Source organism: Scyliorhinus torazame, chromosome 5, assembly GCF_047496885.1.
Source record: "Scyliorhinus torazame isolate Kashiwa2021f chromosome 5, sScyTor2.1, whole genome shotgun sequence".
Classification (NCBI taxonomy): domain Eukaryota; kingdom Metazoa; phylum Chordata; class Chondrichthyes; order Carcharhiniformes; family Scyliorhinidae; genus Scyliorhinus; species Scyliorhinus torazame.
In genome coordinates this window covers 276,794,839-276,812,537 of record NC_092711.1, presented here as the reverse complement: position 1 = coordinate 276,812,537, position 17,699 = coordinate 276,794,839, and the positions used below count along the sequence as shown (strand labels likewise).

General features: G+C 51.6%; 1 long non-coding RNA gene across 1 annotated transcript; it reads right to left on the bottom strand.

The window, feature by feature from the left end:
• Positions 1-639: 639 nt before the first annotated feature.
• On the bottom strand, positions 640-5,013 carry LOC140422789 (uncharacterized). The gene is made up of 2 exons (XR_011947607.1): positions 4,137-5,013; positions 640-1,397 (listed from the first exon to the last, which is right to left on the bottom strand). It is a non-coding gene; the product is annotated as an uncharacterized lncRNA (long non-coding RNA).
• Positions 5,014-17,699: the final 12,686 nt, after the last annotated feature.

Sequence of the window (17,699 nt, the reverse complement as noted above, 5' to 3'; positions counted from 1 at the left end):
ATCCATTTTACGTGAAAGAACCATTTATAATACTTTCATTTTTGGGTCCACAGTGAAAATCTTAGAATTCAGCATTCCGCAGACATAGCTGACAGACAATGGGAAGAATATTCCTTTCTTGGCAGATGTCTCACACACTGCCTGAACCTGAAGAAGTGGTGAGACACCCCTGTGACTCTGAGGAAGAAGGTCCGCTGTGCGTCCTGCCCATCAGTCAATGGAGAGGACAGCAAAGGACCTCTCTTCCAATGGAGGACCCCTGGATTGAATATCACCAGCACTGCCCTCCCCCATACACACATCCACACAGAGCTAACAAGCTAACATGCAGCCTGTTTAACCAGTTGTGCTGACCGCATGTCAACAGGCCGAACTGAAGCTGGGAAAATTGCTGTGAGTGGAGGCAGGAAGAGACCCTAAGTGGTTGCTAATTGAACACTTAAAAGTCTCAAGTGGAGGCTAGGCAGGAAGGTTGATCATGAGCCGTCCTGCCCAGAGCCTACCTCTGGTGGAAGTGGGAAAGCAGCAGGTATCCATCTCAATGTTAACCACCTAAATTTCAGGATGTCCTGCCTCCTTCCTCACAAGATGATTCGTCACGTGTTTGATGCGACCATCAATTCACTCGCAGACACGCGGAGAAGTAAACCGTGGTTTTAATCAGCTTAGAACTGAGCCTGCCTGTGACCGGTACAACACTGAAGGCGGCCCCACAGGTCGGCAGCTCTTTTACTTCCTGTAAATGGGGTGGAGCCATGGGTGGAGCCGGTACATGCCCCAACATATCCCCTGTGGGTGAAGCCACACAATGGCCCATAGGTAGAGCCCACAGGGTTAATAACATAACACAGTGCACTGGTGAATTATCAGTAATTATACATTCACCACATTCACCCCCTGTTTAAAAATGAAGTCCGGCGGGGGTGATGGGCTCATAGATTCAGTCGGTCCGGTGCCCAGATCGTACGTTGTGACCGCCGAAGCACTGGTGTTGCAGCCGCTTCGGGTGGCTGTGGAAGTGGGTCCGGAGCAGGCACAGGCGTGGACTCCGGGAGAGGCTCTTCCGGAGCTTCATTCCTGTGGACCGGTGCGGCGGGTGGGAGGGAGCGCGGGAACCATAAAGGGGTGGGGACGCTGAACATGGGAGGTTGGACGGGACATAGTGTGGGCGATGCAGTAGTGGGAGTGGTGTTGGGGCCTGCGGGCGCCAGGTCCCAGAGGGAGACGGTATCTTGCCGGCCATCGGGTGTTCGACGTACGCGTAGTGTGGGTTGGAGTGCAGGAGCTGGACCCTCTCTACCAGGGGGTCGGTCTTATGGCTCCGAACATGTTTTCGGAGGAGGACTGGACCCGGTGTCATCAGCCAGGGCGGAAGCGAGGCCCCTGAGGTAGCTCCCCTAGGGAAAACAAACAAACGGTCATGAGGAGTCTGGTTTGTGGACGTGCAAAGGAGGGACCTAATAGAGTGGAGCGCATCGGGGAGGACCTCCTGCCAGTGAGAAACTGGGAGATTCCTGGACCGCAGGGTCCAGACCGTCGCGTTCTCCCTCTCCACCTGCCCATTTCCCCTGGGGTTATAACTGGTAGTCCTGCTCGAGGCGATGCCCTTACTGAGCAGGTACTGACGCAGTTCATCGCTCATGAACGACGAGCCCCTGTCGCTGTGGACATAACTGGGGAAACCAAATAGGGTGAAGACACTATGCAGGGCTTTAATGACAGTGGGGGTGGTCATATCAGGGCAGGGGATGGCAAATGGGAAGCGGGAGAACTCATCTATGATGTTAAGGAAGTACGTGTTGCAGTCATTGGAGGGGAGGGGCCCTTGAAATCGATACTGAGGCGTTCAAAGGGCCGGGATGCCTTTACCAGGTGGGCCTTATCCGGTCGATAGAAGTGCGGTTTACACTCCGCACAGGTTTGGCAGTCTCGGGTTATAGCTCTGACCGCCTCTGTGGAGTAGGGCAGGTTGCGGGCCTTGATGTAATGGGCGAGCCGGGTGACCCCCGGGTGGCAGAGGTCATCATAGATAGCCCGTAGTCGGTCATCTTGCACGCTGGCACATGTGCCCCAGGACAGGGAATCTGGGGGCTCGTTGAGCTTCCCAGGACGATATATTATATCGTAGTTATAGGTGGAGAGTTCGATTCTCCACCTCAAGATCTTATCATTCTTGATCTTGCCCCGCTGCGTATTGTCAAACATGAAGGCAACCGATCGTTGGTCGGTGACGAGGTTAAAACTCCTACCAGTGAGGTAATGCCTCCAGTGCCGCATGGCTTCTACAATGGCTTGGGCTTCTTTTTCGACTGAGAAGTGTCGAATTTCGGAGGTGGTGAGGGTGCTTGAAAAAAGCGCTACCGGTCTGCCTGCTTGGTTGAGGGTGGCGGCGAGAGCTATCTCTGAGGCATTGCTCTCCACCTGGAAGGGGAAGGACTCGTCCACCGCGTGCATCGCAGCTTTGGCGATGTCCGCCTTGATGCAGTTGAAGGCCTGGCGGGCCTCGGCTGCCAGTGAAAAGAGGGTGGCCTTAAATAGTGGGTGGGCTTTGTCCGCATACTGGGGGACCCACTGGGCGTAGTAGGAGAAAAATCCTCGGCACCTCATTCAGGGCCTTTGGACAGTGAGGGAGAGGGAGTTGTAGGAGGGGGCGCATACGGTCAGGGTCGGGCCCTAGGACCCCGTTTTCCATGACGTAGCCGAGGATGGCTAGCCTGGTTGTGCGGAAAACGCATTTCTCCTTGTTGTAGGTGAAGTTGAGTTTTTGGGCGGTTTGGAGAAATCGGTGGAGGTTGGCATTGTGGTCCTGCTGATCATGGCCACAGATGGTGACATTGTCCAAGTACGGAAACGTGGCCCGCAGCCCGTTCTGTCCACCATTCGGTCCATCGCTCATCGCCAAAGGGGACCCGGAGGAAATGGAAAAGGCGACCGTCTGCCTCAAACGCTGTGTCGTGGCGGTCCTCCGGGCGGATTGGGAGCTGGTGGTATGCAGACTTCAGATCCACCATGGAGAACACGTGGTAGTGCGCGATCTGATTTACCATGTCTGCAATCCGAGGAAGGGGGTCCGCATCGAGTTGCGTAACCGGTTAATGGTCTGGATGCAATCAACCACCATCCGGAACTTTTCCCCGGTCTTGACAACCACCACCTGAGCTCTCCAGGGGCTATTGCTGGCTTCTTTGACCCCCTCCCCGCAAGAGACGCTGGACCTCGGACCTAATGAACGTCCTGTCCTGCATGCTATACCGCCTGCTTCTGGTGAGAGGAGCGCAGAGGTGTGGGAGCACATATAGTTGAAAATTAGCGTACTCAGCGCCCTGTATCGCTAGGGTTGCAGTAGTGCACCCTTGGATTTGCACCGAGTGCGACCCAGAGGCGAGGGATATGGTTTGTTGCGTCGGGAATATTGGGAGCGAGCAGCGTCTTACCATGTCCGGGTGAATGAAGCTCTCTGTGCTCCCGGAGTCGAAAAGGCAAGGTGCCTCGTACCCGTTAACCCGGACGGCCATCATGGAGCTCTGGAGGTGCTTAGGTCGCGACTGGTCCAGGGTGACCGCGCTGAGGTGTGGGTAGCCGGCGGCGTGATCGGAGGTGCTGGGGCGGCCCCGCGATGACTGTCCGTGTAGGTCGTACGCATCGAGCGGCGTAACAGATGGCGGCCAAGATGGCGGCCCCCGTTGGTCGTGTGTGGCGGGTGGTGCGGAAGATGGCGGTCCACATGGATCGCACGTGGCCAGCCGCGTGTGGGAGGATGGCCAAGATGGCGGCCCCCACGAGCCGTACATGTTATGCGGAGGCGGAGTCGGCAGACACGCTGCCACCTTGCGGGATCTGCGGGCCTGTGAGTCTGTGGATCAGGTCTGTGAGTTTGAGTTCTTAGACCTGGCCAGGCATACCTTGGCGAAGCGTCCTTTTCACCCGCAGCTGCTGCAGTTCGCGCTGCGGGCCGGGCAGTGCAGTCGGGAGTGTTGGGACTGGTCGCAAAAGAAGCAGGGTAGCCCCCCATGATGGGTGGGCGGCCGCGCGGCACAAGCCTGGGATAGGTCGGGGGCCCACAAGGGGGTTGCATGATCGGCCGGGAACGCAGTAAGGCTCTGAAAAGTGGCCTCCAGAGAGGTAGCCAGTTTTACCGTGCTGTCCAGGTCCTGGGCCGCTTTTTCGAGCAGGCGCTGTCTCACATAGTTCGATCGGACCCCCGCCACGTAAACATCTCGGATGGCGAGCTCCATGTGCTGAGTGGCCGTAACGGCCTGGTAGTTACAGTTGCGCGCGAGGGCTTTATGGTCGCGTGGGTAATCATCTAGCGACTCCCCGGGGCGCTGGCAGCGAGTGGTGAAGACTTGTCGCACGTGTACCTCGTTCACAGGCCGCACATAGAGGCGTTCGAGTAGTGCGAGGGCCTCTGTATAGGAAGCAACTTCGTCGAGCTGGACAGAAATGCGATGGCTCACCCGTGCGTGGAGGAGGCTCAGCTTCTGTTCATCAATGACGGATGGTGTAGACGACGCGGCAAGATAGGCCTTGAAGCATCGAAGCCAATGTGAAAAAAATTATTTTGCCTCCGCGGCCTGTGGATCGAGTTCCAGTCTGTCAGGTTTGAGGGCTGATTCCATAGTAATATTTTAAGCTGATTAAATTGATGCGCCCATCAATTCACTCGAAGACACGTGGAGAAGTAAACCGTGGTTTTAATCAGCTTAGAACTGAGCCTGCCTGTGACCGGTACAACACTGAAGGCGGCCCCGCAGGTCGGCAGCTCTTATACTTCCCATAAAGGGGGTGGAGCCATGGGCGGAGCCCGTACATGCCCCAACATATCCCCTGTGGGTGAAGCCACACAATGGCCCATAGGTAAAACCCACAGGGTTAATAACATAACACAGTGCACTGGTGAATTATCAGTAATTATACATTCACCACAGTGTTATTCTACAGTCCCATCCGGGGCGCGACCTGTTGCGAGTGATAATGGAGAAAATCCCAACCTTCAGGTTGGCATTGGACCGACCACACTGTAATGTAGGACACACACACAGGTGTCAGTGGTGTTGAACACAGCCATGTGTAGAAGCATGCATGGAGACAGTTCCGAGGTTTAACCTTTTCTGTACCTATGGTTAATGAGTACTTACTGTTGACTTACCCAAGGCTTTGAATACCTTAATAAGACCCACTGAACTGCTCTACAACATGGTGGGAGCAAATAGGACATTTCAAAAACTCGCAGAGACTGCAGAAGGAAATTGAAATCCTGGAAAACTGAAGGAAAAATCAAAGAAACATTCTAGCCTGAACAAAAGATCAAGAAGCGATGGCACAGAAGGAAATCACCAGAGGAGAGCACCAAAGAAATGTTTCGAGCTAATACAGAAACTAAATTTCTCACTGCAACAGAAGACTCCACTGAATCCTGTAGATGCCCAGCGTCAATACCCAGGCCAGGGTGACCTACAAATGTAAGATTCCTGGACAACACAAGTTATGCAAAAAGATAAACACTGCAATGTTCAGAAATTGCTATTTAAATCGCAGTCCTAGAAACCCGAATCAGCACTGTCACACGCTCGCTCTGAACAAAGAAGATGTAATAATTAATTAAAAATTAATCACAACTGAGTAGACAGTTTTAAAAAAACGGCAAATGCTGGAACCCCATACTTCCAAGGCCCAAGAATATTGCACAAAATCGGAAGTCTCCAATCAGTCTCTTCAGGGAGTCATTATTGAAGAAAAATTAAACACTGAGATTGTGCATGCCATTACTGCAGGAACCTGCCAAAACTGGCAAGAATGAGAAAACACTTTGGGCAGAAGCGTACGGCAGTGCCATCTTGGATTTTCAGAAACCTCTTAAAGCCAAACCTGCAATTAAACATGATAGCCATGGATCAGAAATCCACTCTTCTGGATCAATTTGGACTTAATCAGCCACTATTTCCTCATTGTTTAATTAAATTACCTGAACAGAATATTTTGATTCCATTTTGCATTGAAAAGCATTAAACAGGCATTGTGTGTGTGCTCATTTATGATCATTTATATTCAAAAGTGATCATTTATCTATCCCAAGTAATGGATTAGCAGTCGGCAGGCATAATTGGTGATCGACTGACATCAAATGAAATCAAACAATCCTTACGCAACATAATTTGCGATTATTGAACTTCAATTAGTTGTCTTGAAAGAGCTCAGAAGCATTTAACTGACATCGAAAGCAATCATAGAGCTTTGTTTGTGACGTAAAATTCTAAGCTATAGCGATCGCAACAAAGTTTCACTATGTTTCAGATATGCCATATCATGACATGGATTTTTCTAAGTGCCAGCTAAAATTGTATTAGACCATAAGACATAGGAGCAGAATTAGGCCTCTCAGCCCATCGAGTCTGCTCCGCCATTCAATTATGGCTGCTATTTTCCACATCCCCATTCTCCTGCCTCCTCCACATGACCCCTGATCCCTCTTATTAATCAAGAACTATCTATCTCGGTGTTAAAGACACTCAGTGAATTGGCCTCTGTCATGATATCCACATTAACATATCATGGTGCATTCACACACACACTCTGATGGACAGGTAGTTGGACCAACCAACACACACACAACATCGTAGCCAATCACCAGTGAGAGCACACGCACTATAAAACAGGGAACACCACAGTTCCCACTCATTCTACCAGGAGATAGCTCAGAGCACAGAGCTCACAGCGTGCCACTCAGATATACACCATGTGCTGAGTGCCTCACCAAGATAGTGCAAGGGCTGGGTCCACAGGTTAGCTGGTGAAGTATGAACTCAGACAGAAGTTAATAGTTATTATTGAACAGAACAATAAAACAGAGTTGTACCATCTACAACCGTGTTGGTTCATTTGTGTATCGGAACATCCAACACGACATGATACCAGGACTGGAAACGCACCAACGACTGTGAGACCTACCTGCACCTCTTCAGAAATCCACCACCCTGCGCCATGGAAACCATCAGCCCGCCGCAAATCGCTGGAAATCTTGGCGTCAACTGGAAGCTGTTTAAACAGCGCTTCCAGCACTTCCTAGAAACCACAGACAGGGAGAATGTATTGGACACCAGGTAAATCACCCTCCTCCTCTCCACGGCGGGGCAACATGCCATCCACATCTACAACTCCCTGGCATTCACAGAAGGCGAGGACAAGACAAAATACAACACGGTCCTTCGAAAATTTGAGGAACACTTCAGCGTGGAAGTTAATGAGAGCTTCGAGAGGTACCTCTTCCAGCAGCGCCTGCAGAGTAAGGATGAGCCTTTTCAATCTTATTTGCCACACCCCCGTATCCTCGCGCAGTCCTGCAGCTATGAGGCCACCTCCGACTCCATGATCCAGGATCAGATAGTTTTTGGGGTCACCTACGCCAGCAGCTCCTCAAAATAAAGCGCCTCACCCTAGCCACCGCCATCGAGACCTGCGTCCTCCACGAAAACGCGACCAGCCGGTACTCCCAAATTCAGGCAGCCGAATCGGCACGGCAGGGGTCCAATGAGGCCAAGCGGGTCCAGTCGATCGAGTTCCTCCCGGCCCACGGCCCGGACGAGGGCGGCCATTTCGCGCGCTTTCCGAGGCCTCCCGCGCTTGTACGTGCCAAAAGAGGGGACGTTGACACAGAGGGACGGGATGCGCAGGCGCGCTCTATGCAGGACCGCACTGCGCATGCGCGGTGGACCAACGAACGCCATGACGTCACGACGTGCGGCAACTGTGGATCCGCACACTTAAAGCGGCAATGTCCGGCCAAAGCGCGACAATGCCTCCGCTGTGGCAGGATGGGCCACTACGCTGCCTGTTGTCGAGCAGCTCAACCTGCCAACTCTCCGCAATTCCGCCAGCCTCGCAGGGACGTGCGGGCCATTCAGCCCCCATACACTGAGTCATACCCTGACGACATGCAGACAGGTGATACCGACGACCGGGAACCCTCCCGCGTTGCGGTAATAAACAAGAACCGGATGTCCCCAAGTCGGAACCACCAGCCAATGCCAGTGCACAGCATTGATCCGGGCGATGAATGCTGTGCCACCCTAACGGTCAACCGATCACCAATCACATTCCTCTTGGACACTGGTGCCTCCGCCAATCTCCTTGTTATGGTCAGCCTTCCACACCTTGAAGGTTAAACCACCAATTCTGCCACCCCACTGTCAGCTGGTTGACGACAATGGAAACGTCATCCTGGCCACGGGGTCCTGCCAGCTCGAGGTTACACACAATTCACATACAGCCACATTGTCTTTTGAGATAGTTGGATCCTCAAAGGACTCTCTGTTAGGCACACAGGCGTGCAAGATCCTCCACCTCGTTCAGCGGGTGCACACTCTGTCTCCAGAAGGCATGTCCGATTTCCCGGATGCAGACATTAGGGCGCAGCTCCACTCACTCCTCACCACAACCAGGAGGTTTTCAAGGGCATGGGCACATTGCCCTACACATACAGAATACGGCTCAAACCGGACGCCACCCCGGTCATTCACACACCTCGTAGAGCCCCAGCACCACTCAAGGACCGCCTAAAGCAGCAGCTGCAGGACCTGCAGGACCAAGGAGTACTTTCCCGGGTCACGGAGCCAACGCCATGGGTCAGCTCCATGGTGTGCGTAAGAAAGCCCTCCGGCGAGCTCCGGATCTGCATCGACCCAAAAGACCTGAACAACAACATCATGAGGGAACACCACCCCATACGCAAACGGGAAGAAATCACGAGCAAAATGGCTCGGGCAAAAATATTCACCAAGCTTGATGCCTCAAAGGGTTTTTGGCAGATTCAACTGGATCAGTCTAGCAGGAAGCTGTGCACTTTCAACACTCCATTTGGCAGATACTGCTACAATAGGATGCCGTTTGGCATCATCTCGGCATCCGAGGTGTTCCATCGCATCATGGAACAGATGATGGAGGGCATCGAAGGGGTAAGCGTCTATGTTGACGATGTTATCATCTGGTCCACCACACCACAGGAGCACATCAGTCATCTCCAACGTGTCTTTGCGCGAATACGAGATCAGGGCCTGCGCCTCAGCCGAGCCAAGTGCTATTTTGGCCAGACTGAGCTAAAATTTCTGGGGGCCCACATATCCCGGTCAGGGGTGCGACCGGATGCCGACAAAGTGGCAGCCATCGCAGCCATGCCGCAGCCAGCAGACAAGAAGGCAGTGTTACGCTTTCTCAGGATGGTTAACTTCCTGGGGAAGTTTATTCCCAACCTTGCCTCGCACACAATGGCTCTTAGCCACCTGGTCAAGAAGACAATGGAATTCCAGTGGCTGCCCGCACGCCAGAAGGAATGGGAGGAGCTCAAGACCAAGCTCACCACTGCCCCGGTATTGGCGTTCTTCAACACCACTCGGGACACAAAGATCTCGACTGATGCCAGCCAGTCCGGCATTGGGGCGATACTCCTGCAACGGGACGACACTGCATCATGGGTCCCGGTCGCCTATGCCTCGCGGGCCATGACCCCCACAGATCAGCGCTATGCGCAGATTGAAAAGGAGTGCCTAGGTTTGTTGACCGGCATCGACAAATTCCACGATTATGTGTATGGTCTTCCGCAGTTCACTGTGGAGACCGACCACCGCCCCCTGGTCGGCATCATTCAGAAGGACCTCAACGATATGACCCCTCTCCTCTAGCGCATTCTGCTCAAGCTCCGGAGGTACGACTTCCAACTTGTCTACACCCCGGGAAAGGACCTCATCATCGCGGATGCTCTGTCCAGGGCAGTGAACACACCGCCCGAATCGGAGGGGTTCGTTTGTCAGGTCGACGCACAAGTAGCCTTCACATCGACCAATCTGCCGGCTACTGACGCACGTCTGGCCCACATTCGCCGTGAGACTGTGGCTGACCCCGTTCTACAGCGTATAATGCACCACATGACAGAAGGGTGGCTCAAGGGGCAGTGCCCACAATTCTGCAATGTCCGGGACGACTTGGCCGTCATTGATGGTGTCCTCCTAAAGTTGGACCGGATTGTGATCCCACACAGCATGCACCGGCTTGTCCTCGAACAACTGCACGAAGGCCATCTCGGAGTTGAAAAGTGCAGGCGGACGGCCCGAGAAGTGGTGTACTGGCCGGGCATCAGCGACGACATCGCTAACATGGTGCTCAACTGCTCCACCTGCCAAAGGTTTCAGCCAGCGCAACCCCCTGAGACACTTCAGCCCCATGAGTTGGTCACGTCCCCCTGGGCAAAGGTGGGTGTGGACCTCTTTCATGCGCTCGGCAGGGACTACGTCATTCTAATTGACTATTTTTCAAATGATCCGGAGGTCATACGCCTGCACGGCATGACATCATCAGCTGTCATCCGAGCATGCAAAGAAACCTTCGCTCGCCATGGAATTCCGCTCACCGTCATGTCTGACAACGGGCCCTGTTTTGCGAGCCAAGAATGGTCTTCTTTTGCAGCTTCATACAACTTCACACACGTGACGTCCAGTCCTTTGCATCCCCAGTCGAATGGCAAGGCGGAAAAGGGCGTCCATATCATGAAGCGGCATCTCTGCAAGGCTGCTGATGCCGGATCTGATTTCTGTTTAGCCCTGCATGCCTATCCCTCGGCCCCACTGTCCACGGGCCTCTCGCCAGCTCAGCTGTTGATGGGTCGCACCCTCAGGACCACGGTGCCGTCCATTCATGTTCCTGAACCCGACCATGCTCCAGTACTGCAAAGGATGCAACAACAGCGTGCTCAGCAGAAGGTGGCACGTGACGCTCGGGCAACTGATCTTCCTGCCCTGGCGCTTGGAGACAACGTCCGCATTCACCTACCGGAGGGTGGCTGGTCGGCGACCGCCGAGGTTCTCCGCCACGTGGCTCCCTGCTCATTCCTGGTTCGCATGCCTGATGGCTCCATTCGCCGGCGTAATCGGCGGACCCTTCGTCTGGTTCCGCGCTCGCTACGAGATCATGCACCGGTGCCACGCCCTCCTGTTGTCCCTGATGTCGTCTTCGTTGAGCTTCCTGCCACTCTGCCTATTCCTCTCTCGCCCGTGGCCAGGCCCATTCCTCAGGCGGTGGATCCTGACCCACCCTTGAGGCAGTCAATCCGAATTCGTCGCCCACCTGATAGACTTGACTTATGAGCCTGTTAGCACATTGGACTCACTGAATTGATTTACAGCACTGTTAACGTGTTTCTTTCTTGTCATTCCAGAAGTTCTCTTTCGTTGTTTGCTGATTGCACTTGTTTTGTCAGTGGTACAACCTCGTTGCTCTGTTGCACCTGACACCTTCCTCTGTATATAGTTTAGCCTCATGTACATGTTGTAAATATTGCACACACATACTCAGATGCCCTCAGTCTGCACCAATATTTATTAGCATGTGGGCACATATCCTTGTGAAAAGGGGGGATGTCATGATATCCACATTAACATATCATGGAGCAATCACACACATACACTGATGGACAGATAGTTGGACCAACCAACACACACACACCATCGTAGCCAATCACCAGTGAGAGCACACGCCCTATAAAACAGGGAACACCACAGTTCCTGCTCATTCTACCAGGAGATAGCTCAGAGCTCAGAGCTCACAACGTGCCACTCAGACATATACCATGTGCTGAGTGCCTCACCAAGATAGTGCACGGGCTAGGTCCACAGGTTAGCTGGTGAAGCACGAACCTCAGCCAGAAGTTAATAGTTATTATTGTACAGAACAATAAAACAGAGTTGTACCATCTACAACCGTGTTGGTTCATTTGTGTATCGGAACATCCAACACGACAGCCTCCACAGCCTTCCGCGGCAAAGAGTTCCACAGATTCACCAGCCTCTGGCTGAAGAAACTCCTCCTCACCTCCTGTTTTAAAGGATCATCTCTTTAGCCTGAGATTGTGTTCTCTGCTTCTAGTTTTTCCTACAAGTGGAAACATCTTCTCCACGTCCACTCTATCCAGGGCTTGCAGTATCCTGTAAGTTTCAATAAAATCCCCCCTCAGCTTTCTAAACTCCAACGAGTACAGATCCAGAGTCCTCAACTGTTCCTCATACGACAAGCTCTTCATCCCTGGGATCATTCTTGTGAACCTCCTCTGGACCCTTTCCAAGGCCAGCACATCCTTCCTTAGATACGGGTCCCAAAACTGCTCACAATACTCCAAATGGTGTCTGACCAGAGCCTTATATAGCCTCAAACGTACATCCCTGGTCTTGTATTCTAGCCCTCTCAACATGAATGCGAACATTGCATTTGCCTTCCTAATGGCCGACTGAACCTGCATGTTAACCTCAAGAGAATTGTGAACAAGGACTCCCAAGTATCTTTGGGATTCTGATTTCCTCAGCATTTCCCCATTTAGAAAATAGTCTATGCCTCCATTTCTCCTTCCAAAGTGCATAATATCACACGTTTCCACATTATATTCCATCTGCCACTTCTTTGTCCATTCTCCCAGCCTGTTCAAGTCCTTCTGCAGCCAACCTGTGTCCTCAATACTGCTTGTCCCTCTACAGATCTTTGTATCATCTCAAACTTAGCAACAGTGCTATCAGTTCCTTCTTCCAGATCATTAATGTATATTGTGAAAAGTTGTGGTCCCAGCACCGACCCCTGAGGCACACCACTAGTCACCGGCTGCCATCCTGAAAAAAAGACACCTTTATCCTCCCCACTCTTTGCCTTCGGCCGTCAGCCAATCCTCTAACCATGCCAGGACCTTACCCTTAACACCATGGGCTCTTAACATATTTAACAGTCTCCAATGCGGCACCTTGCCAAAGGCCTTCTGTAACTTTACATAATCACGTCCACTGATTCTTCTTTGTCTAACTTCCTTGTTACTTCTTCAAAGAACTCTGAACAAATTTGTCAGACATAACCTCCCATTGACGAAGCTGTGTTGACTCAGCCCTATTTTATCATGCACTTCCAACTACTCCGCGATTTCATCTTTAATAATGGACTCTAAAATCTTACCAATGACCAAAGTCAGGCTAACCGGCCTATAATTTCCCATCTTCTGCCTCCCTCCCTTCTTAAACAGAGGTGTTACATTAGCCACTTTCCAGTCCTTTGGGACCCTTTCTGCTTCCAGTGATTCCTGAAAGATCATCACCAATGCCTCCACAATCTCCTCAGCTATCTCTTTTAGAACCCTGGGGTGTAGTCCATCCGGTCGAGTTGATTTATCCGCCTTCAGACCTTTCAGTTTCCCCAGAACCCTCTCCTTAGTGATGATCACTGCACTCACCTCTGACCCCTGATTCTCCTGGAGATCTGGCATCCCATTGTTGGCTTCTACCTTGAAGACTGATGTAAAGTAACTATTCAGTTCCTCTGCCATTTCTTTGTTTCCTATTATTACTTCTCCAGCCACATTTTCCAGTGGTCCAATGTTAATTTTTGCCCCTCTCTTACCTTTTATGTATTGTATGCATGCATTGTGTAGATTGTTTAACACTGGGTTAGTCTGCAAATCACAGGGGGTGTTGGAAAATGGACCTCCCTTTTCCCCTGCACCTGTGCTTTTTAGAAACATCTTTCCTCTCCAATAAGGAAATTTTGCTCCTATTCCAGCCGGATCAATCAATTGGTATCTCTAAACCAATATCCCTCCAAAAGCATTAAGTGGATATTACTCATTGCTGTTTGTGGTACATTACTGACAAGCTTGTTCAAGAAGTAAATATTTCAGCGGCAATTTAAAGTGCTCTATATTATGTACCTTGAATAATTCATATTTTCTCATCTATCAGAAAAATCACAACTAATTTAGGTAATAAAATTCAATTACCTCAACTGCAGTCCAAAATAAACAGTTGTACATTGTTGATTAGCAGACAATGCCATTCAAACTCAGCATTGCAATAGTTGAGTAAATGTGTGGCATTATTTAAAGAGAGGGTGGATTTGATGGATTAATGGAACGGATAACAATGCCACCTCAGGCCAAAACACTTCATCCTGCACCATTTCCTGGAGATCTCCCCCCCCCCCCCCCCACCGCCCCCCCCCCCCCCCCCCACCCTAATGCCAACATTAGGGGGCAACACGGTAGCCTTGTGGATAGCACAATTGCTTCACAGCTCCAGGGTCCCAGGTTCGATTCCAGCTTGGGTCACTGTCTGTGCGGAGTCTGCAAATCCTCCCCGTGTGTGCGTGGGTTTCCTCCGGGTGCTCCGGTTTCCTCCCACAGTCCAAAGATGTGCAGGCCAGGTGAATTTGATCTGCTAAATTGTCCCTAGTGGGCTTACAGGGATAGAGTGGGGATTGGACCTAGATAAGATGCTCTTGCAGAGAGTCGGTGCAGACGCAATGGGCCAAATGGCCTCTTTCTGTATTGTAGGGATTCTACTCTATAAGGCTGCATTGCAGGATAAATTCAGATTGGAACACCTGCAAAGTGATGTGCATGCAGTTAATGGTACCTTGTACCAAGTACCAACCTTGGAAATCCGAGCAAGAATGAAATATCATATCTCTTTGATTTGATTTATTGTCACATGTACCGAAGTACAGTGAAAAGTATTTTTCTGCGACCAAGGAAATGTACACAGTACGTACATAGTAGACAAAAGAATAATCAACAGGGAACATTGACAAATGGTACATCAACAAACAGTGATTGGTTACAGTGCGGAACAAGGGGCCAAACAAAGCAAATACATGAGCAAGAGCAGCATAGGGCATTGTGAATAGTGTTCTTACAGGGAAACAATCAGTCCGAGGGGGAGTCGTTGAGGAGTCTTGTAACTGTGGGGAAGAAGCTGTTCCTATGTCTGGATGTGTGAGTCTTCAGATTTCTGTACCTTCTGCCTGATGGAAGGTTCTGGAAGAACTCTCAATGAATAGACAGTGTCTTTCACCTCCTCTGAGCAACAGTGAATTACAAACTGTAAGATGATGCAAATCATTCCAGCTCCAGCCAGGAAGCACCCAAATGCTTCAAAGTTTATTGCCATGACCCCTTTCACCGCCACTGGCAATGCCATCTCTGTTCTGTTCTGAAGTTGCGACAGGTGGCATGTTTCACTGAGGACTGTCATAATATATATCTATGTATGTAATGGAGTGCAGACAGGCAGTGATTGACACACATGATGACCAGTAAGCACACAGAACACAGCAGCCAATCACCAGACAGGACACGACCACTATAAAGCCAGAGGGCACCAGTTTTCCCGCTCTCTCGGGACCCAGCCTCTGAGACAGTCAGAGTTAGTGAGCTGGCCAGTGCAAACACCATGTGGTAGCTAGTAAGGCTGGTTAGGCTAGTATCAGGTCTCCAGTCAAGTCAGCATAGTGTCAACCAACAGTTGAACATGTGTAATAGTTTAGAATTAAATAAAATCGGGTTGCATCTTATCAAGTGTTGGAGGTCTGTCTCTCGCTACACTGCATCAAGTGCAGTCCACATCGACCCAGCTTACCCAACACATCATGGTATCAGTGAGTGATGCTGAAAATTGACGGACCTACCTTGAGTGAATCAGCGTTGACCAGCAAACAGCCATCCGGTGACATGGAAAACGTCCACCCTCCTCCGCAGCTCCGTATCGCCGGCAACCTCGGTGCAAATTGGAAGATCTTCAAACAAAAGTTCCAACTCTACCTAGAAGCCGCATCGGACGCCAGGAAGATCGCACTATTTCTCTCCACAGCCAGGGACCACGCCATCCACATCTACAACTCCCTTACATTTGCTGAAGTTCGACGGCCACTGCGACATTGAGGTGAATGAGAGCTTTGAACGGTACGTTTTTCAGCAGAGGCTTCAGGGTAAGGATGAACCTTTTCAATCCTTTCTGACCCATCTCCGCATCCTCGCGCAGTCATGCAACTATGACTCAACCACTGATTCCATGATCCGAAATCAGATCGTTTTCGGGGTCCACTCCGATTCCCTTCGCCAGCAGCTCCTGAAAGTCAAGCAGCTCACCCTCACCATCGCCATCGAAACGTGCATTCTCCACGAACATGCTAACAGTCAGTACTCCCACATTAGGGCGGCAGAAATGGCAAAGCTAACCTCCCACGAGGCGGAACGGGTGCAGGCCATCGCACAAATGCAGGGCCTAATTATCGACGAGAGTGGCCATTCTGCGTACTTTTCCCGAGCCCCTGCGCTTGCGCGACACGACCGAGGGGACGGCGAGACCGGCGGCCAGACTGCGCAGGTGCGTATGTCATTCGACCGCAGTGCGCATGCGCGATGGCGCACGGAACGCGCTGACGTTGGCATCATGACGTGTCCGAATTGTGGCTCCGCCCATTTAAAGCGGCAATGTCCGGCAAAATCACGACGGTGTCTACAGTGTGGCAAGCTTGGCCATTACGCAGCCCTTTGCAGATCTGCAACATTGCCCAGCATCCAGCAATTCCAGCCGCGGCGCAGAAGCGTCCATTCAATATAGCAGGCCATGCCAGACTCTGACCCCGACAGCCCAATGGATCCTGATGCTGCATGCCTCAAATCTCCATACCGGGTGGGCATCATTACGAAGCATGCGCTGCCTTTCTCCAAGACAGCGAAGCACCTCCCGATCCTTAGCGTGGATCCCGACGATGAGTGGTCTGCTGTCTTCACAGTCAACAAGGCTCGCATCCGGTTCAAACTGGACACCGGCGCATCGGCGAACCTCATCTCCAGATCCGATCTCGATACCATCCACATCAGATCAAGCATTCTTCCACCGGCCTGCCAGCTCCTTGACTACAATGGCTATGCCATAGCTGCCAGTGGCTCATGCCAATGTGGAGTTTCAAATAAGTCATTTAAAGCGACACTGCGATTTGAGATCGTGGGACCTGACAGAGCATCCCTGCTCAGTGCTCGGGTCTGCAAACTCCTGAACTTGGTTCAGCGAGTCCACACCATGTCATCCTCACAGCCGACGGCCTCACCTGATGAGAACTTCCAGGCTGAAATTGATAACATCATCACGCAGTACCACAGCGTGTTCGACGGAATGGGCACACTCCCATACCGATACAAAATCCTGCTCAAACCAAACGCCACCCCTGTGATCCATGCACCACATCGGGTGCTGGCACCCCTCAAGGACCGCCTCAAGCAGCAGTTGCAGGACCTCCGGGACCAGGGCATCATGGTCAAAGGTCACAGAACCCACGGACTGGGTCAGCTCCATGGTGTGCATCAAGAAGCCATCAGGGGATCTTCGAATCTGCATCGACCCCAAGAATTTAAACCGCAACATCATGAGGGAACATTACCCGATACCAAATCGAGAGGAGTTGACCAGCGAGATGGCTCATGCCAAACTCTTTACGAAGCTGGACGCCTCCAAGGTGTTCTGGCAAATACAGCTGGATGCATCCAGTCACAAGCTGTGCACATTCAATACCCCGTTCGGTTGCTACTTCTACAACCGGATGCCTTTTGGCATCATCTCTGCCTCAGAGGTATTTCACCGTGTCATGGAACAGATGATGGAGGGTATCGAGGGGGTGCGCGTGTATGTTGACGATGTCATAATCTGGTCCACAACTCCTCAAGAACACATCAATCGCCTCAAGCAGGTATTCCACAGAATCCATGAGCATAGCCTCCGACTCAACAGAGCCAAGTGCTCGTTTGGTCAATCAGAAATCAAATTCCTTGGTGACCACATCCCGCAGCAAGGCATGCGGCCAGATGCTGACAAGGTCTCAGCGATCAACGCCATGAAGACCCCAGAGGA